Genomic DNA, 16,064 nt, shown 5'->3' on the forward strand with positions numbered 1-16,064 from the left:
CTTGCTTTAGAACTTTTTATTATAAAATTTTTAGAAGAAATTCAAGGAGGCAGGCAAAATGATAATTCCGTTTGGTTTATTTTTTTCTCTTAAATGTCGGTATCAAACAAAATAAACCACTGTTTGCCACCACATGTGACAGCATGTTTTCTACATTTAAGAGTATATACTTCAAAGTTGCACATACAGTTGTGAGTAGGAATATTTATTTTAAATATAGGCATAGGCATAAGCATATCATACCCTTATGGCATAAGTTCGAACCACTCACAGTTGAAATTTATTTGGAAATAATGTGTAGCACCACGAGTGGACAAATAACAATACAAAAGACACTATTTGACAAAAGTTCACTCCATTGTCTTATCTATAGGGTCGTAGGTGGCTCCTCCTAGTGTGGGACTGCGCCTGATTGGCTAAGCAGGGTGTGACAATATCACCCTTTTGCCCATTCCTTATTGTTCCATTAAAGTCACTTTTTAACTTAATAATATAAAGCTAAGTGTGCACTTTTACGGCAATAAATTAATACAATTAATCATTTAAGTACAATTTGAGGAAGAGACGTGGTAGTCACTCGAGGAAGATCAAAATTCCAGATCTTTCCTTTTCACGGCTGCTCTTTGTCGGTTTAAGGCTCTTTCGGCTTCAGCAAATTAAGCACCTTTCCGTTTGATCGCCATGACTATCCTAGCTCTTTCTCGTTCCGTAGCTGCATATTCTGGGTATGGCGCTTCAGAGCCATCAATTCTCTGTTTCTCGCCCGCTCAAATTCCATAAAGGCAGGGTCTTTTCGTTTTCTAGCTTTGGCTTGACGAGCTTTTTCTCGTTCCCTCGAGGCATATTCGGGATCTGCTCTTTTTATCGCCATTCTTTGCCTAGTTTTCATACGCTGTTCTGCTTCAGAAGTTTTACTTCTACATTGTTCAAATAACTGAGATGACACTTTTGGTACATTATCTCCAGGAGGATTAATGCTATCATTACCCACGTCTTCACATAGTCTTGATGTTTGTATATTTTGTTTGGAAGTGGTTTCTGGTTCAAAATTAGCGGCACCTTCTGTTTGGTCCGCCATCCCCATTGAGGCACCAGCGCCGTCGATTTAGCAGAATGTGAGGTGGAATTCAAATTTCGAGAACTCAACACGGAGAAAATAGGTATAACCAAATTAAGTCCTAACTCTTTTTAAAAATAGATTTTAACACTAGTTATAAACAAAAATACGACGGACAACGATAATTGAATATTTTAAAATAACATCCTGGTACATTTTTATACGCTTAACAACGTATTTAAATTATAGTCACATTTAAGATATTCAACCTTTAAATTGATAGTGAATGTTAGGAGACAATCAAATGCGATTTTGCAGTTTTCTAAGGTTTGATTGTCTAGATTGACTAACTGGTATAAACCAAACCGTTCTGGTAAAGTTTTATACACTTAACAACATACTTAAATTTAATTAAGATTGTGCGTGCCAGTTTTAAGATATTGAACATTAAAAAGTAGAGTGCAACAATTTTCGCCTCTTTTCTGTCACTTTTCCTAGTTTGTAATCGAGTTCTACGCGATTCCTGATATAAAAGTGATAGTTTTTATTTTAGTTCAATGCGGTTCATAAACATAGACTGTCAAATTGATGATATTTAACTTTGAAGTTGAACATCTTGATATTATATAAATTTTTCACCATGCCCATGTGCCATCTAGAGAAGAGCAGTGGCTAAAAAAGCGTGATAGTTTGTTTTTAAAAAAATATTTTTAGATTTTAGACTATTTATAATGAAAGATTAAAACTAACCACACTGCCTTTTCAACCGCTTTGTTTTTTTTTCGGGGCCCTTCTCTTTCGTGGCCTTCCAGGGTTAAACGATGGATGGCCCTTACGACTATTTGAAGTCTAAAATAGAGACGTTTCCGAAGTATTTCATTATTTTCCAGCAAAAATTACTTAATTAACAAACAAGTTGGGTAAACAAAATTATACCTCTTCGAGGCGAGATAATAACTATCTACCCACTTATTTACCTCGAGTTGCAATTATTGCTTTCTATTGATAAGAAACTGCTAACGTCAAAATGAAAATTATCAATTATACGTGTTATAAAAACTAATGTTCACAACTCGGTTGACGTGAAAACACTATCCTCTCGTTATTCCTCAACAATGTATAGCTTTATTGTTAACTTTTTAAAATACTAAAGCTGGATTGTGTCTAACCTCACTAATATACATATATATATTCATTTTATGTTGTGGAAAATTAAAATATTAAGGTTTGTGGGATTACTTAACATATTAGAAGATAAAAAAGTAGGCTAGGGTATGAAACAAAGAGTAGAAGGTGTTGTCTGGTATATTATTTTACAGGTATTTAGGATCGAAGGAAAAATCCTATTCTCATTGATCAAAATACAACAAGAAACATTGTCTAACCATTTCTTTTACCCTTACAACGGAATAGTATTTGATAATAATATTCAAGGTAGACACATTGATTATGACTACAATGCCGCAGTACTACTACTTATTTCTAGCCTTTCTAACATACTGATGGTTTTCCGTAAAACAATCAATTATAAAAAGTTTAGCAAAGATATTAGAGATTGGCCGATACGATACCAATATCGGTATCGGTACCAGTATTTGGCTAAACCGATACATCGGTATCGGTTTAAACTGGTATCGGCCCATCTCTGAAAGATATACTCAAATAAATAAACGTTCATCTGATCACTTACACTCTGTATATTTTAGCAGGAGTTTTATGAACTCCTGATTTTAGGGATTTTGAAAGAAATTGTACTAACCGGAGGTAGGTATAGAGGTAAACGATCCCCTTCTGGGAACACTCCGTGCATCCGAAGTTCGTGTAGTACACGTTCGTTGGTTAATCCAAAATAACTCTCGCAGCCATCCACTCTACATGGAATGTAGAGCTGTTCTCTATGCTTTTTTTCGTGCAGTTTACTATACGAAATGCAACGACGGTTAAAAAATGGTTTCAGGATATGTATAATTATAAAACTAATTACAGGCTGCTACGGCATTTATAAGAGCGATGGCAGTCCGGAAACGTGCATGTAAATTCCTAAAAAGAAGGGAAAAAGTTGAATGTTACTATCCTATGTTTTAACTTGGTGAAATATTATGGCTTTAAGGTGGTGTTTATTATTAGAAGTTACGTCTATTTCTCCATAATTCGAGAAAAGTTTTAAAAGAAGATGCTAGCTTGGGGCCCCAGATATTACAATTATAACGTGAGTAAATTTATTGAAGTAAGCATTAAGGGTTATAGTTTTTGCCAGGACATCGAGGGGCTTTTCAGTCTGATCTTCAGTATTTCTTTTAATGGTTATTTTCGGTTATTTCGTTCTACCACTATTAAAGAATGCGCATCGTGGGGGTACTCACTCACTTTTTCCGTTCGTATCACATTATTATAATTAAAACAGAAGTAATAAAAGGAATAATTTTAAAACAGTTAAAGGTAGTGCATCGAGGGGCTATTCACTCTTATTTTCTTACTAAATTCCACAAATTTCCTTGACCAAATTCATAAAATTTCCCTGACCAAATTCATCAAATTTCCCTGACCAAATTCATCAAATTTCCCTGAGGAAATTCATCAAGTTTCCCTGACCGAATTTATCAAATTTCCCTGACCAAATTTATCTAATTTCCCTGACCAAATTTATCTAATTTCCCTGACCAAATTTATCTAATTTCCCTGACCAAATTTATCTAATTTCCCTGACCAAATTTATCTAATTTCCCTGACCAAATTTATCAAATTTCTCTGACCAAATTTATCAAATTTCTCTGACCAAATTCATCAAATTTCCCTGACCAAATTCATCAAATTTCTTTGACCAAAATCATCAAAAGCAACCGACCATTTGCAATAACTTACATGGCGAACATAGATTTTGAACTAGTTATTTTATAAAATTCTCGAAATTATTTGATAATACGCATGCCTGATAATAATATACTAGTAAGTGAAAAAGTGACTAATTATTTTGAAAATAGTCAAGCGAAAGTAACTAGAAAGGACTAATTGAAGATACTAACAAGACGGCCCAAGGGCTCGTAATAATAGCCACATCGTACGAGTGAATAGCCCCTCTATACCTACCCTAATGAGTGGATAACCCCTCTATACCTTACCCTAATGAGTGAATAGCGCTATCTTTTACAATGCTTAAATGATTTACCGTGCATAAAATCAGAGTGAATAGCCCCTCGATGCCCTACTCTAAACAGTGATAAAATTATAACCGTATAAATTTACTTATGCTGTAATTCTAATATTCCGGCGAATCGAAGAACAGATAGTTTTAGTGATAATCCCCTCGATGAGTTTACAACATACACTTATGCCGATGCACACTTATCGCATCTTATAAATTTCTAACACGGACTTATGCCCAGAACCTTTGAAACAGAAAGTTTAATTATAGTGATTACCCATTTTAGTGATTGTCCCCTCGATTTACCTTTAGCAATGCTAAAATGATCAAACGCATAACGCTCATTTAACACTATGTTAGCTCTATCTAAACCCACATTTGAATTAACAGCCAAAACGTTTCAGTCAAACATAACATAGATAGCTACACATGAGGAGCACGGTAGGAAACGGGGAAAATCGTTATCTATTTAATTAGCACATAAATTAAAAGAAAATAAATATAAAAACCCCAAACAAACAAATTCATAAGTATCCGACCCCACAGATAAAAATTCAAAAGTATTTGACCCCACAGATAAAAATTCAAAAGTATCCGACACCACAGATAAAAATTCAAAAGTATCCGACTACACAGATAAAAATTCAAAAGTATCCGACCCCACAGATAAAAATTCAAAAGTATCCGACCCCACAGATAAAAATTCAAAAGTATCCGACCCCACAGATAAAAATTCAAAAGTATCCGACCCCATAGATAAGAGGTACCCCACCACACATCACCCCGAAATTTTAGAGATAAAATTTAACGATAAAAACTCGGGGATTCTATCAAGTCTCTATGGCTCAGTGGTAGAATGTCTTTCTACTGCGTGAGCGATCCGGGTTCGATTCCCGGCTGCGATTTGAAAATATTTCAATTAAAATTAAATCTCTAACCGAGCCCAGCTTCCCCTATAGATGGGTTGTGGCATGAGTTAATAATATGTTAGCTCCCTATAAGTTATTCAGGCTCCATAGGCGTAATGTATCCAGCGATTTCTTCTCATTTCGCCCGCGCGGGAAAAAAATCCGAATGTTGCGCTCTCTCTTGTCGAAAAAAAAAATCCCGCTCGTACTGCTTCTCGACATCGAGTGGTCGGCTGCTTTTTCACCAAGGGAGTGTTTTAGTCGTGAATGATTTTGTTTTAACAATTTAACATTAAATCATGGCGTTTGTGTCAGTATTGAGACATAAAAGTACAGGAACTCAATGAAATTTGCCGATATTAGAGAGTTTAAGCATCCCCTAAACGCGTACGTGTAGCCACCTTTGACAATGCATTGGTCTAATGCACTGTGGAAGGTAGCTACACGTACGCGTTTAGGGGATGCTTAAACTCTCTATTGATAAAGAATGCTAAAGATAAGAGTTGTTATTGTGACTTGTAACCAGAAAATTATACAACTGAGCTAAATCCAATCCACTGATCTCTTAACTGTTTTCTTAACCGAGGTTACTGAGCGAAATATTCGGCTGCTTAAATAGCTCCGATATCATTGGCTAGCTTCCACTACACGCGCTTCCGGGGAAAATCGGAAAGAAGAGTAAATAAGATTTTCGTTAACGTGGCGGCCGCAGAGCGTCGCATATAATTGGGAAGCCGGCGGCGCGGGAGAAAACGCTGGAGTATGAAAATGAATTGCCTGAGTAACTTATAGGGAGCTAACATATTATTAACTCATGGTTGTGGTAATATAAAGTTCCTTTTTAGCTAAAAAATAACCATAACGAAAGCGAAAACTCCGGCTACAACTACTATTACTACTACGGCTCGGGTCAAACTAACAGGGTTCATACAAATTTTGGAAATAAATTTCCCTGAGATTTCCAGGTTTTTTCCCCATATACTTCCCTGAGTTTTCCAGGTTTTCCCGTATATGGAGTATCCTATGGAGCAAATGCTATCGAAGGACGGTGGGCTAATAGGACTCTAACATACTAAAAGGACATCCCCTTATCTCTAGTAGAACCAGAGTTATGAGCCTCCTAATATAGTGTAAGGTTAATATTATGGAGGGTATTATTATGAACATTTTGCTTAATTACGCGGCCCCTGTTTGACAAAAATTTCCCTGATTTCCCTGAATTTTACTAAAAATTCTATATTTCCCTGAGGTTTTTGTCAACTATTTATTTCCCTGATTTTTCCAGGTTTTCCAGGTTTGTATGAACCCTGTTAAAGCAAGGCGCGGGTTCAGTGAATCCCCTACAAGGTGGCTTTCCTTACGAAATTCTTCGGAGCGACATCTTCACGTGTCTCCAAGTTGGACACCAAACTATTGCTTTCAACTTCAAGCGGCATTGCGGGCAAATGTCTTCTCATTGAGGCGGAGGTCAATTCTGATATTTCACTTGAGTTACGTCCTAGTTTAGGTACACACACTGGATCACTCGATGACCTCGGATCAACAAACTTTCGCTTTCGCAAGCGCAGTTTCATAGTTTCATTTAGCCTCTTATAAGTTTTCCTCGCAATTGTCGATTGGTTATCATCAAGATCGTTTTCTAGGGCTCCTTTCACATTTGCGTCAAGATGATTTCCGACTTCAACATTAAATTCTAAAACACGAAATTTCGGCGATCGAGTTGCAATATCCTCAGTTTCTCCCTCAGTCGAGACATTTTGTGATTTACGATAAGGATCATCGTTAATGTTAATATTGTTCTCGAGAGCTTCAGGTGGCGAACAGCTTTTTGTCGTTGATGTGTCAGGAGATATTGCGAATTGGTTTTCGACCTCGAGGTTAGAGGGTAATGGCGCGCGTAGAGGCAAATTGTTACTCGTAATTTGCGTTATAAGCCCCTCATTTTCAGCCTTTTTCGAGGTAATTTTAGTTTCGGTGTTTGTATTGTAAACCTCCGCAACATATTGACACTCAGAAACAGTTGATTCTTGAATAAGATCCTCTTTACACGGACTGCCTTGGACGATTGGAAGGGTTAACTCCTGGCCATAATTTCCTGGATCATTTTCAACAGGTTCAGTTTTCACGTAGTCATCGTTGGCTAATTGATGTACTCCACATTGCTCCTATTTTATTAAATAATTAACAATAATTCTTAAACTGATTAATTTTTCTATTGACCATGAAAATGAAGAATGTTCCATTATTTCCATACCATCAGATCTTTCATCCTCCTTTCCAGCTCTTTAATGAGCCTATTGAGTCTATCAATTTCGTCAACTTGCTTATTTATCGTTAATGAAGTTCTGATTCTCTCTTTTCCCATTTTTGAAATTTGAACATTACACTAAACAAAATAAGATTCCATTACAAAAATAAATTTTTAAGGATTGTTCTACAGTTTTCTGTGTTCAGAGAGGATGAGGAGAAACTCTCATTACTCTTTCAATAAAGACTTATCCCCAGAAAGTTTACCCTCTAAAACCAAATTCCCTGACTTTGCTGAAATTTTTAACATTCCCTGACTTTTCGGCCCATTTTTAAATTCCCTGACTTTTCCCTGACACGTGGCAACCCTGTAATATTCTTGGGACTTTCTTGGCCCTGAACGTATTTTAAAGCAGGGAAGAAGGGGGATCAGTGAAAAATTCCCTTAGCTTTGAGCCAATCATGATAGGGACTTCACCATGAACGAAATAGTGAACAATCCAGGACTTAACAGCTGTACCTTTGCACGTACAAACCGAGACATCCACTAGTTGTAACAACAAGAATAATAATAATAATCTAAGCTTGGTCTAGGAAGGGATATCCACACTAAGTCAACTCGCGACTTATTTACAGGTGGGTCCCTTTACAATGCATAGAGGGGTGGTGGCTAGCCCCTATGCCACAGCTAACCTACAGCGCCCTACACTAACTATTACCGTTAACCTCTGCAAGTTTTGATGGAAAGGAGAAACCGGGTTAGACCGCGGAGGAAAACTCCTTTAACAAACGGGGAGAGAACTTGCAAACTCTACGCAGAAGGATTTGTTCCCGGATTTTCACCCGGTGCCACAGTCCGGAATCGAACCCGGGATCCTCTTGCTGCGAGGCGAAAGCGCTAACAAGGGGGTGGAAAGATAGGCGGAGGGGATGGAAGTTTGAGAGAGAGAAAAAAATTGGGGACAAATTGAAGCAGTAATTTCCGGTTTTGCTAACACCATCTCTGGGTGAATAAATAAAGCATAAAATTTGAACCTTTGAAGTCGAGTGGCGTAAAACGTTATCAGCGGTTTACTCTTCTTCAAATTATTGGAATATGGTCGTTATTTAGGTAAAATGGTTAAGAATAAGAACCGTGTGTTTCCATACCATAATAGAGATAATCGGTATTTACATCTTACAACCGCATTCTCTATTTCGTGTATGCCGCCATAAACAGCCAAACTCTCACGTGACCTTTAATTCTGTCCCTAAAATGACGTAGTTCCGCTAGCGCGAATTTGTTTCGACAGGGGGCGATAGTAGTTGCTTGTTACACATAGTGGATGGGTTTTCTCGTTAGAGGCATGTCCTGGATTGTTCACTATTTCGTTCATGACTTCACCAAGGACCTTAATTCACCCACCCCATAGAGTTTGGTTCTACTTTAAGGTACACCAGATTCGACCACTCATCCATTTAAAATGGGCCATGGTCCCAAAAAGTTCTCATATTTTTAAGCTTCATTTCAAACTACTTAAAAAAACCCTATGCTTTGAAAAATACCTTGGCTTCCAGTTCCCTGATTCGATCATCCTTGGCTTTTACTTCTTTGATCAGATCATCTTTGCTTAAGTCATCATAGTTAAAATTTTCCTCATCTTTCATTTCCTAAAAATAAAGTTTCCGTAATTTTGTATTTGCCCAAAACAGGGGACATTCCAATAATTTCGCAAACACCTCTTTAATCGCCACCCTTTGAAGATTGACCAAACTCATTTCGGAATTTTGGAAAGAGAGTTTGTGAAATTGTAAATCTTCCCTAAAATAAAATCATTTAAAAAAAGAACAATTAACAAGAAAGGTTTCAAGAAAGATCTATTTCTTTCAAAGCATAATAGTTTCGATATGGTTGGATCCATTACATGCCCTATTGATATCCAAGTCGCATTATACGCTTCACTTACCAGCTTAAACGTTCCACCATAACACGACAATCTTTCAGAAAATCCATCATACTTCTAGCATAGTTTCCCTGTTAAGATAACATACATAACATTTCAATAATAATAAAAATATGAACATAAACACAGATTCAGCGTTAACAGTTACTCACACTGGTCCGTTTTTCGTGTCTTTGGGAGAAGGATTTTCCACTTTCATTAAGAGCTTTTCTTGTACATGAAAACTCACTTCAATAGGAGCGCAACTTCGCTAGAGAGAGAACGTGTAGCAGACAGGTTTAAATTTTTCCTAACGGCCACAGGAAAGAAGCCTAGGAAATAAGGATATTTTTTAAAAACAAGTCCTTGGTACAGTGGGTACAACCAGGGATAAGGGAGGTCAGATGGATTGGAAATGATGATGGGCGACCTGCGGCACCGTATCTCTCCCAGTGTACCTCGCGCACGCCCCTACCCTTCCGTAGGCGATTGCTAAGTGCTGCCGCGTAGCGCCATTTTATTTGAATGAGAACTAGCTTCTATTTTTGAGATAGAGGGATCTTCCTTTACAATACACTAACTATACAAGAAACAGATGATGCACGCACCCTACCAGCGATCTTCGCCGCCTTCGATAAGTATTATGAACATTATAAAAACGTCACGTATCTCCGCTACGTGTTTATATGCACAAAACAAGCCGACAACCAAAATTTTGATGAATTTCTCATCGATCTCAAAACCAAGGCCCAGAACCGTCCCTTGGGGGCCCTTCTTGATGATCTCATCACACTCATGATAGTCATGGGAATCAAACAAGAACTGACAAGAAAACGCCTTCTGTCCATTCCTCGTCTAACACTCCAAGAAGCCATACAGATCTGTCAAGCTGATGAAAGTTCGGGGTCTATGCCGGTGCTATGGCTCCCTCTCAATCTCAGCCCCCAAATACACTCGACGCTCTACAACGCCGCGGCAGCTCACAACGGTTCCGTCCTTTTACTCGCTCTCAATACAGACCGCCGCCATCGTCAGCTCATTCTAACCGTTTGCCCCCTCGCAACTTACAACACAATCAGCGTGCAGGACATTCTTCACGACCACATCACTATTCCCCGTTACCACAGAACTCTTCATACCCAAATCGATGTTCTCGATGCGGCACGCAACACCCGTTACGTCCTTGCCCTGCACAAACCTCGTCGTGTCTGAAATGTGGCGTCCGAGGTCACTGGGCCACCCGATGTCGCTCGTCGCATGCACTGAACACAGAAGAACCATACATACCAAACCAAGAATATGAACCTAATGACGATTCTCAACTTCATGACCCCTACTCGAACTATGAGGATCAACCTTCCAATGGTGATATGGGGACTCATTCACGTGTTATGTTCCCACACCACACGATGCAATTCTACAGTACAGCACCTACTGCCTGACAACTCATCCTAACAATTTTGAAGAGCTACCAAAGCAATCACCGCTCACCATAGAAGCATTATCACAACAATCCGATCAAATCTATGATGAAATATACTTATTCGATGCTCCAACAATTTTTAAAGTGGATACTGGCTCCCAAGTAAACATAATTACCGAACAGATGTACAAGGCCCTTCCACAACAACCACCTATACAACCGCCATTATACACAATCACAGCTTATTCGGGTCACTCAGTCCCTATCATGGGTGTAACGAATATACCTTGCGCTTCAACCAACGCGATGTCTATATTCCCATTCTACATCACGAAGGAAAATCGCACCCCTATCTTAGGTGCGCAAGCAGCAACTCAACTGGGACTAATCATTCACCAATATCAACCACTTAGCCCGGTTTTGCCGAGATGGCAAGCCTTAAATGAACAACAGATACTGGGGATACAATCGACATCGATACTGCCACATCCAACTCAAGTACAAGAGACTGCTAGCCCTGCAATAGAAGAGGTTTTAAAACAATACCATGAATGTTTTGATCAAATTGGCTTGCTTCCAGGCGAATACTCTATTCAACTCAAGCCGAACACCACACCATCAATCTCTGCTGCTCACCAGATACCGATAGCATACCAAGCAGCTGTCCAAAAAGAACTACAGCGAATGCAAGAACAGGGTATTATTGTACCTGTTGTCGAGCCAACTGAATGGGTTTACCCTATGGTTGTGGTGCCAAAACCCACTCAAGATCCTGCTGAAATTCGTGTACGCATCTGCCTTGATCCTCGAAAACTAAACAACTCGATTAAACGTCAGCCATACCCCTTACCAACCAACCAAGAAATATTTTCATAATTAAGAGGATCACGCATTTTCACGGTTCTGGATGCAATGAGTGCTTTTTGGCAAATAAAACTCACAGAAACTAGCTCCAAATTATGTACTTTTGCAACACCTTATGGACGATTTCGTTTCGCTCCCTTATGGTATTGTGACTGGAACAGAAATCTGTCAACATGCCATGCGTTCTTTATACCCAGTATCAGATTTCCCTGACGTTCACATCTCCACTGATGATTTTTTGATCGCTACCACTAATGAGAAGCAACATACAGCACGACTCATAACAATTCTGGATCGTGCATTAACTTATGGCCTAAAATTCAATTCTACAAAAATGCAACTAGCCGTACCTGCAATAAAATATTTGGGCCATCACATCAATGCTTCTGGCATCACACCTGACCCCGCCAAAGTGGCAGCTATAAGTTTGCTTCCTTCACCAACAGACAAACCAGCCCTCCAAAGCTTTCTGGGGATGATAAATTATATACACTCTAAGAAATTACCGTAACCAAACCGTTAAAACACTGTAAAATGTACAGTCATACGACTGTAACAAGTTTCGCCGTAAATTTAACAGTCAATTTAGTTTTTTCCTCGTTCATGTTATTTGCCATTATAATTAACGGCCAAATCACAGTAGCCATTCCTGACAGTTAAAACAACGGTCAAAATGAAGTTATTTTGGTTTACGGTAACAAACCATTACATAAAACAGTACAACGTGGAAAAGAGATAGTCACTGTTAAAATTAATTTGAAATAGCATTTTTTTCATCAGACGGTTAAAACTCTAAAAAACAAAGGTTAACCGTTGAAAAAATGTATTCAGTGTAAAAACTGGCGTCGAATATCACTTCATCTCGATTATGACTCAGCTTTAAAAAATCCAATATATAGTATTTACAAGTTGGGAAAACCAAAATATTACCTCTCCGTGTCAAGAAGATTCTATAAACTTAAGTATCCAATGAAAACGTTATTATGTTTCTGAGTTGGGGTTTCCCATTTTTGTTGTTGTTTTGAAAAATATATCGCAATGCACGGGCCTTGATAGATATAGGAGGCAATGAATGAAATATATCACAATGCACGGGCCTTGATAGATATAGGAGGCAATGAATGAAATATATCACAATGCACGGGCCTTGATAGATATAGGAGGCAATGAAGGAAATATATCGCATGCACGGGCCTTGGTAGATATAGGAGGCAATGATAATCTCTCTCTTTGCACGAGAGGTTTATCTTTAATATTTAAATAAATATAATTATTTTTAATTATTTTAATCTTCAATAATTAACATTAATAATAGTTAAATCGTTTAAAATAAAGTTATACCTATTATCTTCTCAAACTTTGCTAATATTGACGTTTAAAGTGAAGGGTACCCCTCTTGCCCGCTTTTTTCAAATTTGGGGTATATATACGATTCGTTTCCATTATAATAGTAAGGAAAAAGCGCTATTGCGAAAACCTTTGGTGGCGATCCCACCTTAGGGAGGCTAGACGTTTCTCGTAACCCTAGCTGATCGCCGCGTATATCCTAAAACCAAACGATGATAATGGAGTAGAAGCCAATGATACAGATTGGTGTCTATGTGGAATAGACGGAAGACCAGTGGTGGTGTTAGAAGCCAGTGTAAGTGCAGACTGGTGTCAATGTGGGATTGACAAAGAACAGAAAATGGTGGTGATTAGAAGCCAGTAAGAACAGACTGGTGTCCGTGTGGGATGGGCAAAGACCAGAAGATGGTGGTGTGAGAACTCAAGTAGAGGAGCCATTTCCGTGACTGTGAAAGCAGTTCGGAAATGGCGAACACGTTTGCTTCGATACGCAAACTGCGAACGCGGTCACGTGGGTGTAACAACAGACAGACAGACAGACAGACAGACACACAGACAGACAGACAGACACACACACAGACACGGCCGTTACAGAACCTCTCCTGGACTACGTCACACGGAGAGGTAAAAAAATCATGTATAGAAATGCATGTCATACTCCATCCTTTTTACCACACCCACGTGACCGCGTTTGCAGTTTGCAAATCGGAGCAAAGGTGTTTTCAATTTCCGAACCGCATTTACAGTCCCGGAAATTGTATTCCGCTTACAGGCTATTACTCCACTGCCTGTCAAACACCACCAGCCTCTGGGCTTTGTCCATCCCACATGGACACCAGTCTGTACACCGGGCTTCTACTCCATCATCATCCTTAAGGAAGTTAAGGTTAAGACATACGCGGCGATCGGCTAGGGTTACGAGAAACGTCTAGCCTTCCATTGGCGGGGTCTTCCTCCAAAGGTTCACGCAATTGCGCTGTTCTTGCCTATAGCTGCGATTCGAAACCTTTATATACTACCTATTTGTGTAAGGCGAAGCAACAGGAGTATGCTTCATTTCAAACGTAAATATTAGTCAAGTCTCTCAAGAATGATTAATTGTTCTTTTCTTAAACGATATAACGCTCATTAAGGCGGATAACTAACGAAGAAAATGTTTAAAATTAATTATATTTATTTAAGAATTTAAGATAATCTTTTTTTTTCAACTCAAAATTAATACGAAAAGGGTTAAGAAGCAGTCTATGTGATTTTCTGTGTGTGTCCGTCCGTTATTACACAAGTGCGCCGCGTTAGCAGTTCGCCTTGTAAAGAAATCCTACAGAACCTTAATATTCCCTTTTTCCATAATATAAAGTGAATATCTGGAAATATTTTTCGTAATTACGATGCCTTTAGTAGTTTCGTAGCTTTAAAGCTCTGTTTCATTTTGATATTCCAAGGATATTTTATAATATTATTATTTGAAATGGCTGTTTATATATTAATTAAGCTATACTACATCTGTATATAGAATAATCCTAGCTGTAGTTATTGCAAGAAGAAAACTAAGGCTTAGATTCCGTCGGGAAAATCAATTATTATCCATAATAGGCTTAGTGAACCAAAGAGGAAATAATTGAGACCCGCGACGAAGTAAAGTTAGGGGTTTTGATTTTCATGTCTGTAACGAAGCGACATTAATGGTTCAGAGAGAGCCGAAAGTTAATTACACGTTTGCATAATGTCTAGATTGTATAATAGAAGTAAGCACTAAGCACCATGGTTTAAATTAGATCAGTGAAAGGGCTAATGGAATACGGGTAGTAGCATGGAGTTTTCATTCTTTTTATGATGCGCGTTATGTTTTGCTCTACTGTATATTCGCTATGCTTAGAATACTGCTTTAATAATTCGTAAATTTTACTTCAAAAATGAGAAAGGTTAATAAGTTTGTGGTAGTAGTCCTCCTCCGGACTCGGAGAGGTAATATTTTGGTTTTTCCAACTTGTTTCTACAGTAAAACAACATTAAACCTAACAGTTTTTTCTACCATAGTTCAATACAAAATCGGAATCTGATCTTCTTAAAAGCAGTGGATGATTTTCCTGAATCATAAATTCTACAAAAAGATCGTATAATGGAACAAGATTAATCGTTATAAGAAACGTTATTCCTAAAATAATTTTAAACATAGTTTCTGTTAGCGTTTGACTTCTAGCGTACACCTTTTTCATAATTTTTGTAAATTTAGGGTATAAAGGCAATTGATTCACAGTTAGTAAAAGTAATTAAAGAAGAAAATAATTAACATAAATTAGATATCTTAAACTATTTATGTAAAGCATCTGTTAATCCTCAAAGTTTATATAGAAGGAGTAATGAAGATTTTCTATGAAGTCGACACACTAATTTCATTTCATAGTTAATATATAGTAATACAGACGTTGCTTAAATGCATTACAAATCATAGAAACTTTGTCCAAAGTTTATATTTTAGTAAGGATATCTTTAGTTAATAAAGCAGATTTCTCATAAAATATCAAATAGACGAAGACTATAGTGGAACACAAGTAGATCTTATTTAACGAGTTTATATGAAGGAAATTAGCAGAAAAGTTTCATATTTCATAATAAGACTGCCGCTTCTACTCCTTGGTTCATACTCCTGGTCCTAGTTAGTTATTCTTCGTGCTAAGATGCTATGTAACCTTATAGACATTAATATGGTCTTTATCACGATAAAAGGAAGATATGGAAAATATTTTTCGGCATAGCGTTGCCTTTAGTAGTTGCGCAGATATAAAGCTCTGCTTCATTTACACATGCCAAAAATATCTTTTAATATTCATATTTAAAATGGGGTGTTATCAACTAAATTTAGCTTTACTACATTTATACATAATCTAAATGCAGATCTTTACATTACTAGATAAAAAAGGAAAGTTAAAACTCTCTGGAAAGCCCTAACGGTTCGGAACGAGCCGAAAGTTAGGAACGAGCCGAAAGTTAGGAACACGTTTAAATAACGTATAAGTTCACTATATATAATTAAGGGTTATGACCTTAACTTTACAGCCGTAGTGCTGAGGTATGATCAGGCTCTATCATCCATTCACTTGTGCATATTCTCACTGTCTGAAGCTAGTTCTGGGCTAATAGGACAAAACCTAAT

Source organism: Phalangium opilio, unplaced genomic scaffold (assembly GCF_054372755.1).
Source record: "Phalangium opilio isolate 3A_F unplaced genomic scaffold, DU_Popi_V2 ptg000352l_1, whole genome shotgun sequence".
In the NCBI taxonomy this organism is placed as follows: Eukaryota; Metazoa; Arthropoda; class Arachnida; order Opiliones; family Phalangiidae; genus Phalangium; species Phalangium opilio.